This window comes from Mus musculus, chromosome 1, assembly GCF_000001635.26.
Source record: "Mus musculus strain C57BL/6J chromosome 1, GRCm38.p6 C57BL/6J".
In the NCBI taxonomy this organism is placed as follows: Eukaryota; Metazoa; Chordata; class Mammalia; order Rodentia; family Muridae; genus Mus; species Mus musculus.
The window spans coordinates 54558756-54576153 of record NC_000067.6 but is presented as its reverse complement, the minus strand read 5'-3'; the positions used below and the strand labels follow the sequence as shown (position 1 = coordinate 54576153).

General features: G+C 39.9%; 1 pseudogene; it reads right to left on the bottom strand.

Annotated features, from left to right (window-relative positions):
- Positions 1–8853: 8853 nt before the first annotated feature.
- Positions 8854–9629, bottom strand: Gm19637 (annotated as a pseudogene).
- Between the last annotated feature and the right edge of the window lie 7769 nt (positions 9630–17398).

Below are 17398 nucleotides of genomic sequence, written 5' to 3'. Positions count from 1 at the left end.
TTAAGCCTGTTCTTCAACCTCAGTTTTACATTCTTATTCCAGTCACATACAATTTGAAATTATTTTTTTCTTTTATATACTCCTTCTCGCTGTAGAAACAGGGTATGTTTAAGTGCGACTGAGCAACTAAGAAGTGCGGCATCTCAGTAGCCCACAGTGATTACCCACAGACTCAAACGCGAACATCATCATCCCAAAGAACAAATATGCGGGAGCAATTCCAATTTTTCAGACCATTTTTACATTAGAAAACTCCTCAAGGCCTTCGAGATTGCACGGTGGGTAAAAGAGATTGCTTGCTGTCCAAGCTTGATCTCTATAACCCACAAGGTGGAAGAAAGGGAACAGACTCCATCGTGGGTGCTCATTGACCCCATGACCTCCATACAGATGCCATGGCATGCTCCCCTCCAGTAAACAAATGTAAAAGTGTCTTTTAAATGTAATAAAGCCCAGAGTCAGCAAATTACTGTAAATTGGTCTAGCCACATCGGCAGCCTTTACAAGGGAAACACAGGATCCTAGAGTATATAATTCTTGCTAAAGGTGAGCTTGAAAACCAAAATTACAGAGCATTTAAGAAAATCTGACATCATGTAAGAGAGCCATTATATGAAATACACGGGAGAATTGAGTAATTCTGAGTAATACGGAAATAAAATCGTCTTTGGAAAAATGTCTTTTTATTGTTTTTGTTTTGTTTGCTTGCTCTGAGCCAGGGCCTCTAACACAGGCTGGTCCAGGACCTTACTTTGTAGCCAAAGATTACCTTCCAAGTTCTAGCGTTACAGACATGTGCTTCAGTGAGAGTTCATGCACTGAGGGTTTCAGTCACACTAGGCAAGCACTCTAACAACCAAGCCATTCCAAGCTCTGCAAATATGTCTCAACTAACTGAAGAAATTTTACAAGTGAGCCCGGAGTACACAAAGTAAGATAAGACGTTATTTTAAAAAGAAAAGGGCAGGGGCTGGAGAGATGGCTCAGCGGTTAAGAGCACTGACTGTTCTTCCAAAGGTCCTGAGTTCAAATCCCAGCAACCACATGATGGCTTACAACCATCTGTAATAACATCTGACACCCTCTACTGGTGTGCCTGAAGACAGCTACAGTGTACTTATATATTAACAATAATAATAATAATAATAATAATAATAATAATAATAAAAGATTTACTATTTAAAAAATAAATAAAGAAAAGAAAAGGGCAAATGAAGTCAGGCAGAGTGGCCCATTCATATAACCTAAACGCTTGATAGACTGACCCATGAAGATGGAGTTCAAGGTCGTCCAGGACTGCCTTTAAGTGACAGATCTATTTCCAGCCTTTTGAAGGCCCTCCATAATTGTTTCCACAGGGATTACACCAGTTGGTACTTCCACCCACAGTGAACAAGTGTCCATCCCTCATCCACACCAGCATTAATCCTTTTTTGCCTGTTTTGGTTTTGATCTTAGCCATTCTGACTGGGGTAAGATAAAATATCAAACTAGTTTTAATTTGGGCTTCCCTGATAGGTAATGATGAAAAACATTATATATATATATATATATATATATATATATATATATATATATATATATAATTTTTATATATGTAGATATATATACATACTTTATATATATGCATATATAAATATTATATATATATTCCATTTGTATTTTTGTATTTCATCTTAGAAAACTGTTTAGCTATATGCCTCATTTTTTTTAATTGGGTTTTGTTTCCCTGATATTTAATTTTTTTTGGTTCTTTGTATATTCTAGGAACTAATCTTCTGTCAGACATAATAGCCAATAGAGATTTTACCCCTTTCTGTAGGCACCTACCACAGAGATACTCACTTATACATGTTCATCGCTGGTCTATTCACAAAAGCCAAGAGTGAAAACAGCCTAGATGTCCATCAACTGACGGGTGGATAATGAAAATGTGTTACTTTTACAGAATGGAATATCGTTCAGATATCAAGATAAAAATGAAACTCGCAGGTCAATGGATGGCTCTGGAAATAGTCTTTCTGAGTAAGGTGACCCCCACCAGAAAGACAAATGGCTCGTATTCTTGCTCACCAGCAGATGTTAGATTTGAATCTTTAGATAAATATGCTTCTCTTGGAATATACATAGACTCCCTGAAATCAGTAAGAGGGCTTGGGTGTACTTTTAAGAGATGAGGAAGATGGAATACGTTACCAGAATGGGGTAAAATGGAATAATGGATCAGGAAAGGATAAACAGGTGTGGGGTAGGAGGGCAGGACAGAGGACGGAATCCTCGGCGGAATAACTAATACTAAGAGCATTTTGAAAACACGGAACCTAATTCTATAAATTTTCCTAAAATATATACATACACACATGTAAAAAAGAATTTAGATGGAATCACCCTTTAATGGGACAACAAGCCTCTGCTTCATGGAGCTAGGAATGGGTTACTCTTTTGGAGTTCCCACAGTGAGGTCCCATAGACATTATATACTATTGAGAATGCTCTTAGTAACCCTCTAGAACTTGATGCATAAGGCCTTCTGTGGAACATATCATATACCCAAGTCATAGAGCATGGAGAAATCAAGCTGATACTAACCTGGAAGCTTCATCACTACTTGTTAGCTTTCATAGTGCTGAAAAGTGTTATGCATAATACCAAAGGAGAAAAGTAGTTATCAGTATTACCCAGATGTGGATCCTGCAAGCTACAATAATGTTCAACCTGGCAAGAGATACGCCTTAGCCCAATAGTGACACAAAAGCTAGAGGAGTAACCAAACAGTTTCAGATTGGATCTAAGCTCCACTTCACAAAATGAAGTCTATACCTGGAACCATTGCAGGGACCAGAGTCTGTGGCTAGATAGGTCATAGGCTCTAGGAGAGAACCCACTACTACTATTTAGCTAAATTGCCATTATGTTAAATGGACTCCTAATGGCTTATTGTTACACCCATAGATTAGTACATCTCTCAACCTTCATCAGAGAAACTTCTCTCTGCAGTAGATAGTGATGAACATGGAGCCCCACAATAGGTTGAGATGCTAAGAGTAAGAGACCTTGGAATGTTCATTCTTGAAGGGGACAACTCTATCATACCCCCTCCTTTCAGGGCTCTGGGTTCATTGTAGAAGAGGGTGTGGGAAGATTTTAAGAGCCCATAGGTGATGGGACACATTAGGAAACAATGTCTTATGGGCACAGCAGGGCAGCTGCACATATGAGTTCATAGAAGTTATGATAGCATGCACAAGAACTGCATAAGCACCGGGTGTGGTGGTGCATGCCTTTAATCCCAGCACTTGGAAGGCAGAGGCAGATGGATTTCTGAGTTCGAGGCCAGCCTGGTCTACAGAGTGAGTTTCCAGGACAGCCAGGGCTACACAGAGACACCCTATCTCGAAAAACAAAAATACAAAAAAAAAAAAAAAAAAAAAAAAAAAGAACTGCATAAGCTCAAGCCAGCCAAATAAAAAAAGAGGATGTGTTCACAATGTCCCACCATAGCTGAGGAGCTCTTGGCAATTGACAGCTTCTGGGACAAGGAGAGTCAGTTTTCTTTAAGGGTGCAGCCTCTGGTAGGTAGACGATGCTCCAGTGGATGGCCACACACTCAAGTACATGGGTAGCATGTATTGGAAAAAGGCAACAAGGTGGAGTGGATAGGGAAGGGTGAGTGCATCTGGGAGGAGTTGGAGGAAGAGGGAATAATACAATACAAATATACTGTGTGAAAATACCAGAATTAACAACAAAAAGAAACAATGTGGGTTTTAAGAAATAGGCATTCTAAACATAAAAATAAAAATCCCTTTTCACCATTAAGAGCACAAATTGGAAGACAGATTTAAGCGTCTCACTGAAAGTGTGATATAGAGAAATAAGACCCAAGAGGCTTACTGATATGGTGGATAGGAGGAGATGCTCCAGCAGAAATCTAACAGCGTGAAAGAAGCGTGAGAGTATTTGAATAAGAGAGTATTGGAAGTGGTAAAGGTCAATACGTTTCCAGAATTAGGAAAAAGAAAGGTGAATCTGTACATCTGAAAAACATCCTAAATCCCAAGGAGAACAAATAAGAAGGAGCCATGCCTTTAGACATTATACTGAAAATTATAGAATGCCAAGAAAGGAGAAAAATCTTTTAAATGACAGGAGATAAAAGGTGGGGTTTTTTTTTCTCCCCAAAAGAAATGGCAAGCTGACTGCAAAGCTCAGTCATCAGCAGCAGATATCAGAAAACAATAGAGAGTGAGCCTCAAAGCTTTGAGGGTAGTGAACCATTTACATAGAATTCTACTGTCAACTACAGTATTGTCAACCACAAGCAAGCTAGAGACGTGTGTGTGTGTGTGTGTGTGTGTGTCAAGATAGAGACGTGTGTGTGTGTGTGTACACTCACACACAACTGCTCACTGAGGCAAAAGCCTGATGTTGGATGTATTTCTCAATTATTCTCCATTTTCTTTTTTGAGACAAGGCTTCTCACCGATTCCAGAGCTACCACTTTAGCTAGGCTGGCAGGCCAATGAGCATCAGGGATCCACCTATCTCTGCCTTCCTAGAGCTGAGATTATTAGGGCACATCTGTGTCTGCCTTTTTATATGGATGCTAGCAATCTATCTCACGTTTGCATGGAAAGCCCTTTCTCAACTGAGCCATCTCTTCAGCCCAGTTGTCAGACATCCATATTCTAGTATGCTTTACCCAGAGTACTTTTTCGAAAGAACAATCACAGGATTTAATTCAGCACGAATGAAAATGAACTCCACTTGGAGGATACAAGGTGGGTGGCTATTATGACACTAATACCGCACCAAACGCATTTGTTGCTTTCTGCCTTGTCCCTATAGGAATATAAGAAAGATGCCTATGGTGCTAACTTTGACCTGTCAACTCAATGCAGGCCAGAACTACCTGGGAAGAGAGTCTCATAGAGGAAGTCTAGATAAAGCTGGCTGGTGTTTCATGCCTGAGTGAGTTTCTCCATTGGGTTAACTGCAGTGGGCGGTTAACTCAGAGAAGGTGGCTCCACTCCCTGGGTTTGATTTGAGAACTATGTAAGCGTTGAGAGACAAAGCTGAGGATAAGCATGCCTGTGATAATTCATTTCTCTTGGCTCTTTAAAAAGTTTTTCTTTCTTTTTTGTTTTGTGGCTATAACTGTCTTATGGCATGTATGTTATGCACATGTGTACAGTGTCCAAGGATGCCAAAGAGGGCATCAGATTCTGTAGGACTGAGTTAAAGAAGGATGTGACCCACCACGTGAGTGTTGGGCATCATACCTCGGTCCTTTGGAAGAGCAGCCAGTGCTCTTCACTTGGATCCATCCATCTAGCTCCATTCTCTTTGCTCTTGACTGTGGATGGAACTGGCTGCTCCAGGTTCTTGTCACTTGACTTTGCCACAACGATGGGCTGATGTAGTAATATTTTAGTAAATCCCAGCACAGGGTTACTACCCATCTTAGACCCTTTATGTTCCTGAAAGAAAGACACACACTCTCCCTTTATATTTTAATATGCCTTAAACAACACAATAGCTAGGTAACTGCCTACCCTCCATGCTGTTAGAATCCACCTCCCACCGATAATTCCGAGTTACTACTTACTAGTTGCTAAGCTCCATCTTGGCTGCTCTTAACTCCAATTAGAAGCCCTCTGGGCTGCGTTCTCTTGTTGCCTTTCCTGCACATTCTTTACCCTTCCGTGGCCGCTGTCTTCTCTCCTCCCCTGCTCACACTCCTAAGGCGTGACAGCAACCTCAGTCCTGCACACTCCTAAGGCATGGCATCTCCTCTCTTTCCCTCCTTGAAGTCCCAATCCCAAGAAACCTAAAACCACGCCTTTCTCTCCTCCCTAGCTATTGGCTGCTGGCATCTATATTTACCAATCAGAATTAACTGGGGGCAGGTTCCCAGAAGCTACAAGCAGATCCTCTCAAGTAAACTGTTTTGGGGGACCCAATTTGCATTAGAATACAAGCAGCTAAGACAGACCTAGAATTGTGAGTTAAAATAATTTCTCACTCCTCTAAACTGGCCTTTGGTTTGGTTTGGTTTGGTTTGGTTTGGTTTGTTGTCAGAGTAACAAAATGAAATTGAGACAATGCCCAAAGTGACTGGTAACTAGCCAGTTTAGACCAAGAAGGTCACCTCTCAAATGTCAATCAGATTGTTTCATGAAGTACCAGGACATTTAAAGAGATTTTTATGCTTGCAAAATACATATACTTACAAACTTCTAATATGATACAGTACATTACAGAGAACATGTCAATAAGCACATATAAACTAATTTTAATACATTTGATAATATGAATTGGTTATGTTGATAGTGGTGATAAAACAGATTTTTGCTTATTTTGTTTTTCTTGAGAATCAAACCCAGAGACTTAAACATGCTGGGCTCTACAACTAGGCCACAGTCCTGGTCCTAAAATGGTTTTTATTTAAAGAAATTAATAATTTTAGAAAGTAGGAAAAAAATAAAGTTAAACCTGAAACAAATATTCATTCCCCCACCTCTGCCACTACCAAGAAGTGAACAATGTTATCCCTTTCTTATAGTCTTTGACGATTTTTATGAATTTTTTAGAGTTAAAAACATACTATACTTGTAATTTTCTTACCTTTTTTCTTATAGCATTGCCCATTATCAAATACTTAGAAACATCCTTTTAACAACTGCACAGTATTTCCACAGAATAAATGTAGTATGTACACTATCATTAGATCTTTAAATATTTTCTGTATCACAAAACTGAGGTTTGATAAATCTTTTGGACCATTTCCCCGGGAGAGATTACCAGCCTGTTTTCTTTTGTGCCACCAAATCTGTGTGGTGTGTCTCAGTTCCTCATTCTTTGTGGTCTCCAATACTGAGGGTGAGCTATGATTTCCCAGCCCTCTCCTGCTCCTCTCGCCTCTCTGTACCCTTCTATCATGTTCTCTGTGTAAGCTCTCACTGTATTAACTGAGAAGCTTCAATTCCCACACAAAAGCTCTACTAAAAATTTGCCATAGATTCTGAAGACTGTGTTCCTGTGAGGCTCATTGCCTTCTAGATATGTCCAATTAAAATCATTCACTAAACAGGATACACCTTCCCCATGAAACAGCCCTCCCTCCGGTTTCCTATTGCCATATATGACACTGCAGTTCTTCCATGGAGCCATCTCTAATTCCTTTCCCCTGGTGTCACAGTGATATAGAGTCAATAGCTCTCCAGATTTCTTCTGCTTTGTTCTATTTTTAAAAATGTTTTCAATACATTCTCTGCATGGATTATTGTTATCTTTTTCTGAAAGTAAAATATATTGAGATATTTTTAAATTATTATAAAAATATCAAGTTTGGATTAAATAAAAGTGGTAAGTATAAAAAAACAGACACATTTTAAAAATAAATTGTTTAATATGCTCTTTTGTGCTGTTCTTGGGTTGGTGGTCTGTTCTTTACATGTCAGGTGTGGGCTACATCACCTTTTTAAAAATTCCTTTGCATTTTTATTATTTCTTTATTCCTCTGCACTGATTATTAATTTTCAGTACTAGCTTATTGCATTTGTTTTGTCCTACATTATAGAGCGAGTAACCTTCAAATAATAACATGCATTACCATGTACAATAAGCCTTGAAATTAAGATTTTTTTCCTCTTGTCTTTGGACTGTATCTCACTAGTATACTGATGATACATAGTCCTGTGTCTAAAATTATTCGCGTTAAATATATTTTGGGGGAAGAGATACACTTTAGCTATAAGTCTAATGGAGTTGTGTTAATTGTCTTTTATATTATGTAATTGCTTTCAAAGTAGTTTGTTCTTGTGGTTGGAGAGATGGCTTTATGGTTGAAAGTGTTTGTTAGTCTATTAGAGGACCCCAATTTGGTTCCTAGCTTTCATGTAGCTCACAACTCTCTCTAACTCTAGGTCCAGGTGATCTGGTACCCTCTTCTGACATTTACAGGCACCAGACATGCGGGTGGTGCACATGCGTACATGCAGGCAAACAATCATCCAGAGAAAATAATAACAAATAAGTTTAAAAATTAGTTAAAAAATAATTTTGTTTTTGACTGGTTGCTGTATTTGGGGGTTCAAAATAAAAAGAAATTAAAATAACCTATAGGAGCTATTATTTCTACTCTTGCCTCCAGCATCCAATTCCTTCTATTCTACCGACATTTTAGTTATCCTGTGATTGTTATTGTTGTTACACAGAATATGACCAAACACAGTATATTTTCTATATATGTATTTTGGCCTCCTCCTATGATCTTTACTACATTTCTGATTATAAGACAGGTAACTTAGGGATACTGACTGCTCTTCCAGAGGTCCTGAGTTCAATTCCCAGCAATCACATGGTAGCTCACAACCATCTGTAATGGGATCTGATGCCCCCTTCTGGTGTGTCTGAAGACAGTTACAGTGTACTTATATATATAAAATACATAAACCTGTAGTTTTGTTTTGTTTTTAAAGACAGGTAAGGCAAATGGTCAATGAAGGTAAACCCGTGCTTGGAAAAAAAATCACATTTTAGCAGTCTATAAGGAGATACACATGGCACCCAGAATAAGCCCATAGTCCCCAAATTACACTGATTTTAAGACAGATCTTTTTCTCAAAAAAATATAATCCCAAGCCCACATTCATGCCAATGTTTCCTTTTAGCTAAACCTTTGCCATTTCATAAAATTATTAAAAGCAAAGTAGTTATACTCCTATGCATATACTGTAATTATATACATATATAGATAGATATAAACATTTAAAGCCTACACCCAGAGGTCAGTGTAGGATCTGGAACAGTCATATATACATAAACTAGCAAAGGGATAGACAGCGTTCCATCCCAGGCTTCTTGGAGGTCACAGTCCAGGCATGATGTATGCAATGTTGTCCAGCGTGTTTGACAAGACCTGTTGAGGACGTCCATTCAGTTCAGGTAGTTGTGTGGTCAGGCATGCCAAAGGGCCAAGAGCACAGATAATGGAATCCAGGCACGCCTACAAGCTTCAGGACTTCTGTCTCCTGCAGGTGGTATCCAATGAAGCTGAGCGACTCTCCCAACAACTGGAGATGAGCAGTGACATCAATGGGCTCTGTTTCAAGGGCTTTGGCTGGTGAGGCTGGCACAAGCATTGTGGTGGGTGGGGACTTCTTTCGGGTGACAGTATTCCCACAGAAGAAGCTCTGACTTTCACGGAACCTTCTGCAGTAGATGCTTTTCTTTTCACAGTTGTGGCTTCAGCTCTGTTCGGTTTGTGCTACAGATACTGAGCCTTTTGCTTCCAGATAAGTTTCTCTTTTTCTGGCAACTGCTTCCATACTTCAGCCAATTTTTTACTAAGTTCCCCAAAATCTATACCTAGATGGTCAGCCACAATGGTTACCTGGTACTCCTTACAGAAAACCTGGTAGGCAGACATGCTCTTCTTTTTCAGCATTTAGACAACTGACTACAAATGCAGTTCCGAGGATGTGGAACAACAGTAGCTCTCAGCTGGTGGATGTTTTAAATAATCTTTTTAGGGTCTGTAGAAGTGCCCTTATATATGTATTTTTATACCTGTTGTCACAGGATTTCCCCTGTTCAATTACATTAGGGCAGCAGGAGGCCTGTGATTGGACAGGGGAAAAGGAGGTGGAGCTAAGAGCTGGAGAGGCAGCATCTCAGGGAGAGAAGGTGAAAACCAAGATGGACTCCGACGTGAACCAGCATGGCTTTAGCCAGCCATAGGTAGTTATATTATTATAAGGTTAGAATAATTGGAATAAAGCTTTTATCATTATCAATTGGTTTTGAAATTATTGTATTGGCATCTTTTAAACTGAGAATTTATTGAGACATAAATCTGATTGGTTAATTATATAAGCTTAAGAGTTTTGATTCTACCAGGTAAATGGGTGTTGTGATGGCCGACTGTGGGTTGGACCGTCATTGTGTGGGGCTTGCGGCAAGTGATCCACCAAGGTACTCGGGGTCTCCGGCCCAGAGAAACCGCCAAGTTGAGATCACCCAGCTAGAACCATGTGGTCCGTGGCACACTGTAGTAGTGCGGGAACATGGTGGTTTCTTTCTTTTTTTTTTTTTTTTTTGGTTTTTCGAGACAGGGTTTCTCTGTGTGTAGCCCTGGCTGTCCTGGCACTCACTTTGTAGACCAAGCTGGCCTCGAACTCAGAAATCTGCCTGCCTCTGCCTCCGGTGGTTTCATTTTTAATATTTCTTGCAACACCTTGTTTTTGCACTAATAATATATCTTGGGTATCTTTCTATATTATTTAACCAAACTATTTCTCAGTATTTATCTAGGTATTGCTGTTCTTCGTTACAGAGCAACAAAATCTTTTCTTTCTAGATCACCTTGATGGCTCAGTGGACAAAGTTGTTTGTTGCCAAGCCTGGAAATCTAAGTTTGATTCCTAGAAAGTCACACAGTGAAAGAGAGAACTGACTAGTGTTAAGTTTTCCTCTAATAACCCCACAGTTGTCTTCTAATAATTCCATGCCACATATATCTGTGACACATGCTTGCCCCTCATGTCAAAGAAATAAATGCAATTAAACATTTTTTTCAACACCCCCCCCACCACTTCCTCATCCCTTCTATTTGTACTAGATTTACAACTTCTGGTGGGTCTATATTGGAGATCTCATGCTGTCCAGTCCAGACAGACAGTGAAACAAGTCTATTAATTATGAATGGTTCCATGATTTACTGGATAAATCTCTAATCCCGTCCTCTACTGTGTTCTAGCTTCAATTTATCTTCCTGCACCTATACACTCTAAATCCTTATAGTCCTCATAGTACGGACTAACTCAAAAGGACGATTAGTTAAGTGTGTGTAACCCATGGCCTATGGGCCACACATGAGGATAGCCATGAGTGTGTCTCAATACAAAATCATACACTTAATTACAGCTTTCAAAAGTGAACTTTGTAGATGACAATGTCATGAAACAGTGTCCAGAGTCTGATACACTTTGGTCCAATTTCTTCTCAAAACACACATCTCAAGTAGCTTGACAAGAGAGGAGTTTTAACTTGTAATTAGTGGTCGCCAGCTAAAAGATCAGTTATATTAAGATGGGAGTAATGGCCATGAGGATGCTGTGCATATCCTATGTTACAAGGCTTCTTAGTATTTTTTTTTTCATTTCAAACCTCTTTATGCACAAGAGAATTTCACACTACCCCAGGTATATTGGTCAATATAAGTAGGTATTCAAATAAAATGTTAAACCATACATTTATTTTAAAACTATATATATATATACACACACACACATATATATATATATATATATATATATATATTGTTACTTATAATGACAAAAACAAATTTGCATACACAAGGTGGATATACTTATTTTTACATAAATATTAAATCTTGGTTATTTTAAACTGTACAACAGAGTTTCTTCAGTTTTTTCAGAGTTGATAAATATTTTGATTTTATAACCATCAATGTTGTGAAGGTCACTTCATATAAATATGTCTTACAAATGGGTAGAAGGGCCATTTCAGAAATTGTTGGAAATTCTTCTAATCCAAAGCCAAAATATATTTAATTAGTTCGCCCCAAACTCAAGTCAAAATTCAAACAGCAATTATAAAAATCAAAGTATAATACAACCAAAAAGATATATGAATTTTTCTACTAACATGCTGAGAACTGATGGTATGAGAGTATCACCCATGTGTTTCATAATTAAACCATCATGTTTCTATAAGGACACAAAACCTTGTGTGGAGAGCAAAGACACTGCAATTCATAATGGACAGAAAGTAGGCCTGCATCTGAGCCACGGTGCTTCAGGCATGATTGTGTGGTGTGCAGGCAGCCCTGGAGGAAAGTGAGCACGCCACGTTCAGAGCCAAGTCTTTGGTAAAGCTTGGAACAGCAGAGTCAGCTCTGCCAGAAACACCTTGCGTTGTCATGTGCTGTACATTCAGAAACCCTTTGCTGTTGCAAAATTTTCACTCTTCCCATATTTAGTCACAGGACCTCAGGAGGGGCATCCACCCCCAGTTTAAGATGCTGTGTCATACGTCCTGACTTCTTCTTTTACTTTCGAAGTCCTGAGATCTATCCAAAAATCATCTTATGCTTGGGTTACAATTGGGTTTCTTGCAACCAGAAGAACCCTGACTGTAGTTCAGACCCTAAGGACTGACTAAAGAAAAAACAAATCGTAATCTTCTTTTTTTGGATTTATTTAAGGTGTATGAGTGTTTTTTGCCTGAATGTATGTGTGTGGCTGATACCGTGAAGGTGAAGTGGGTTTAGCGTCTCCTGGAACTGAAGTTATAGATAGCTGTCAGCTACCACGTGGGTGCTGAGAAGAGAACCCAGAGCCTCTGCAAGAGCAACAAGTGCTCTTGATGTCTGAGCCAACTCCCAGTCTTCCTCCCACCCCCTCATCATTAACTTTTTAATTTTCAGTCTTTTAAGGCCCTGTGTTTCCAGGCTGGGCCTAACTCATGTTCTTTGCTTGGCTCACTGAGCTTTGAGTGCTGAGGTGAACACTTCTGGTCTCTGAAGGCTTGAGTGACAGCTGAAAGGTAAAATCATGGAAGCGGTAACATTTTAGGGGATGAGAGAAAAAGTGAACTACATGGTAAAGAGGGAAGGCCCAGACCAGCAGGAGAAAATCCCAGAGGAAATGGGTTTAGGGAATGATGGCAGGGGGTTAGAGGAGGTCTGGAGGGCCTCTGTTGGATTTGCTAACTAGGTCAATGGTGGAGTTGGAGGCAAAATGTGTCTGTTTACTAAAGTGTGGCTGGAAGGCGAGGAGGGGAGAGTGCATAGTGCAGCTCAGGGAACCCTGACTGGGCTGAGAAGGTGAGGCTACGCGGAATAGCTATGGAGAAGTCTTTTAAATTATTTTTAACGAATAAGACCTAAGCGCACTAACATGATTAAGGGAGAGAAGACAGAATAAGTGAAGAGGCACGAGCAGAAATCTAAGCTTGAAAGAACTAGTTTCTTGAAAGGAAATGGGAGTGAGGGTGGGAACTAGAACCCAACTAAAGAAGCTTGCCCTGCGGAAAGCAGAGTACAGCACGAATGCTCGCCCTTCCAGCCTGCCAGAACTCTAAACTCAGTAGCTGTATTAGCTCAGTCAGGACAGAGTGGAAGGACCCTGGAAATGAGAAACTCAAGGGAAGCATGCCTGAAAATCAAAATTATCTTTATACATCTGAAGACAGGGCTATGTACTGACAGTCTAAAAGGGAGTGGAGATAGGGTATAGAAAACTGTAGACGTATTTGTTAGAAACAGGAGCAGATGTTGATCAGAAAACAGACCCAATACTTTTGGATAGTAATTAAAACGGTTGTGTCCTTTTCCTCCACAGTACTCGCATATGCCAGTGTCACTGCTCGGAACCAGACTATACTGGTCCAGGAGAGTGAGGTTAGATATTAAAGCGAAGTCTGGGACATAATGAAGGAGAGGAAAAGAGAGACAAGGGAGGCTAGAAAGACCAGAGACAACCTAGGTGTGGTGCCCAATGCCTGGAGTCGCTGCTCCAGGGAGTTGGAAGCAAGCTTCAGGTACATGAGACCCTGTCTCAAAAACAAATAATAAATATACAGAGCTGGCTGGCTTTCCATGCTAATTATACCTTTTAGCCCTCCCTCCCTCCTAAGACCGGTCTCCTATGTCATCCAGGCTGGCCTCAAATTCATGTTCCTCCTGCTTCCATCTCCAAAGTGCTGAGATTACAGTGACACTTCAACTGACTTTGGTTCCATTCCATAGTGAATGATCAAGGAAGTAGCCTGCCAGAATTTATGAAAGCCCCTAGACAAGTAAGCTCTATCATCTTTAGGTTCTGTTTCCTTTGTGTAGCAGTTCTTAGAGAGCATACATCCTAGCCACTCAAAGTTCAGTCTTCTGACCAACATCATTGACATCACCTTGGGTCCCATCCCAGAACTACTGAAATAAGAACCCACTTTTAAATAAAAAATTTGAAATGTTTCACATGTCCATTGAGTTTAGGGTATGGAGTGGGGACTACAGAGGTGGTTTAGAAGTTAAGCGCATTTTGTTGCTCTTACAGAGGACCTAGGTTTGGCTCCCCGAACCTATGTGTCATCTTATCAGCCAGCTGAAACTCTAGTTTCAGGGGATCCAATCCCCTTCTTCTGGCCTCTATGGGTACAAGGCATGAACATAAATACATGTAGGCACTCATACATCTAAAACTAAAAAAAAAATTAAAGAAACACTGAATAAATTGATGAGGGAGTATGGGATCACCCATGGCTTATTTATCATATTTCCATAATATTGAAATAAAAATCAGATGTTCAGTCTTTGATATTCTTAAGACTCAATGCATTTCTCTTATTTTAATCTAGAGCTTGAATTCTTTCCCAAATGATTCATAATCCTCTACACTAAGTGGTAATTTCATAGCATACCCCAAGTGTCCTCATTTTGTGGGCTCAAGGTCAATAGTATATCAACATTAGCATATATATGTATATATCTAAGCACTGTACATATGTAAAACAGGTTGTTTCCATAATCCCACCCTGTTGGTATAATTCTGAAAATTTCGCATATTCTATTCTTATCAACAGAACTTAAAAGGAATTCCCTAGTTGATGGTTAATCTTGTTGAGATCTAGAATTACCTTGAGTCAAATCTCTGAGCATGTCTGGGACAGATTTTTCTAGACTCAGGTTGCTGTAGTGAGAAGACCATCATAACATACAACTCAAGTAGAAAGGAGAAAGGGAGTCAGTCTTTGCCTCCTGACTGTGGATGCAACACCACTAGCTGCTTCAAGCTCCTGTTGCTAAGACTTCCGAGCCGTAAAGGGCTGAACTCTAGACTATGAGGCAAAATAAACTCTTTCCTTCTAAAAGCTGCTTTTGTTGGGGTAATTCTGTCATAGCAACAAGATAACTAATACAGAAAATTGGTCAGGAGTGGGGTCGTTGCTGTCATAAACATGACCATGTGGTTGTTAGGGCTTTGAGATGGAGTTGTGGGAGAAATATGTAAGAGCCTGGGACTTTGGCTTAGAAAAGTTCTTTGATGATGTGAAAGAGCTTAATGGGCTCTTTTGGTGGGAGTTAAGAATTCCACAGGCAAGAAAGATGTGGATAGTGGAGGTCTGATTTCTGAGGCTTCAGAGGAAGACAAGAGCTTTGTTGGAAACAATGGTAGAAAACATTCATGTTATATTTAGGCAATGAATCTAGCTGCATTTTGCACATGTCCCAAGGACTTAAGTGAAGCTGAATATAAAAATAACTAGTCAAGCATGGTAGGACACACCTTCAATGCCAGCACCTGGAAGGCAAAGGCAGATAAAGCTCTATGAGTTCAAGGCCAGCCTGATCGACACAAAGAGTTCCAGCCAGTCAGGGCTTCCCAGTCAAAACAGTAACAACACCATCCTAGCCACTACCACTGCCAAGAAAGCAGAGCAAAACAAACAAACAAACAAACAAACTGAATAACTGATGAGTTTGGCAGAGGACATTTCAAGGCAGGCTAGCATTCAGCCTGTGGCACTGCTTTTGTTCATCACATTTATCTAGGTCTACAGTTAAAGAAAGAGCAACAGGTGGGCAGGATTTTTCTTTTCCTTTTCTTTCTTTCTTTCTTTCTTTCTTTCTTTCTTTCTTTCTTTCTTTCTTTCTTTCTTTCTTCCTTCCTTCCTTCCTTCCTTCCTTCTTTCTTTTCTTTTCTTTTTTTTTTAAGTGTATAGTTTGTCAAGAAAAAGAGACTGGATAATTTTAAATTGCAGTCAATGCACACATTAAAAGCAAGTTTAGTTGTTCAAGAGAAATAGTCTGCTCTTCACTGGGACAAATGCCATGAGGGTAAGACCGTACCCATCAAAGGTTTCAGCTTTTGAAAATACAATTTCATTTGAAAGCTGAGAATGCTGCTGGAAGAGTGCCTTGTTTCTGAGAATGCTCTGGAAAGTGCCTGCCTAAGGAACTTATTTCCCTATGGTTAGCAAGTGTAGGCGGCAGTAGCAGGTCCCAGGAGACAAGTCTCCATCCTGAGCTGGCAGTAGAACTTAGAAGTGCCGTCTATATGATACTAGTTGGGTAAGCATGTAAGATGCAAGATTAAGGAAATCATGTAGTCTTATACCACAGTTTCAGAGAACAACTGAGCCTAGGCAATATGGCAGGACTGGAGTCCCCGAGAGGCTACTGTATGAAGCTATGAAAGCAAAACCCAGCTTGCAGTGGAGACCCAAGGATGTTGGAGATGTCAGAATTATGAGATGTCTGCCGAGGATGCATGCATGGTGTGGAGTTGACTCAAGAGAGAGGCTATGAGGCTGGAGAGCTGACTTGCTTAAGAACACTTTGCTTCTCTTACAGAGGCTCTGTGTTTGGTTCCTAGCACGTCTGCGACAGTTCAAAATGGTCTATAACTCCAGTAGAACTCCACTTCCAGGGGGAATCCAGTGTCTTCTAGTATCTAGTTCTAACATACTTTTCACTAGCATTGGGATTGTCAAAGATTATGGGGACTTTTGAAGTTGTACTAAATGTATCTGTATCATGAGATGGCTAGGATCCTAGAAGGTAATTGTTTAATAGTAACACTGACTGTCAGGTTGACAAGGGGTAGAGTTGTGAAGAAGGTTAATTTTGTCAACTGAATGGGATTTACAAAGACCTTGGAGACAAATCTGGAGACATGTCTGGGAGTGATTTTCTAGATTAAGTTAACTAAAATAGAAAAAAAACTCACCCTAACTTCCAAACCAGATAAAAATGGAAAGAGGGAGCTGAGCCCTAACATGCACCTCTCTTTGCTTCCTGTCTACAGCTGAAAACTGACCTGCTGCCTCAGGCTCTGCTGCCATAAATACCCTGCCACAATGGACGATATGTTGGAATTGTGAGCCAAAACAAACCTTTCCTTAAGTTGTTTGTCCCAGGGTATCATCACAGCATAGGACAAATAACTCCTATACCAAGGGGCACACCACAACATCCAAAACATACATGGTATGCCTTAAATGCTTATTAGCTAACTATTGCCCTGCTACTCAGTATTACCCAGACTTTCCTGGCCCTTCCAAATCTACCTCCATACCTCAAAGCAGCTCACCAGTCCATTTTCCCAGTCCTCTCTTTACAAATAGTCCGTATCTTGTAGCTAGGTGTATTTGCTTAGATATCCAAGTGTTTCTGTCTAGGGTTAAAAAAATTGTTACCCTTTTACCTTTGGATTGTAGCTTCTTGATGTGAATAGCAGGGTTTTGTATAAGATAAACAATTAGCTTCCTTTTCGGTCTTGAAATTCTTTGATTTCATGCATCCTATCCAGCTTTCCTCAAAATATTTGCTAGAAAATTAATCTAATAAAATAAAATTGAGTCAGTGCCAAAG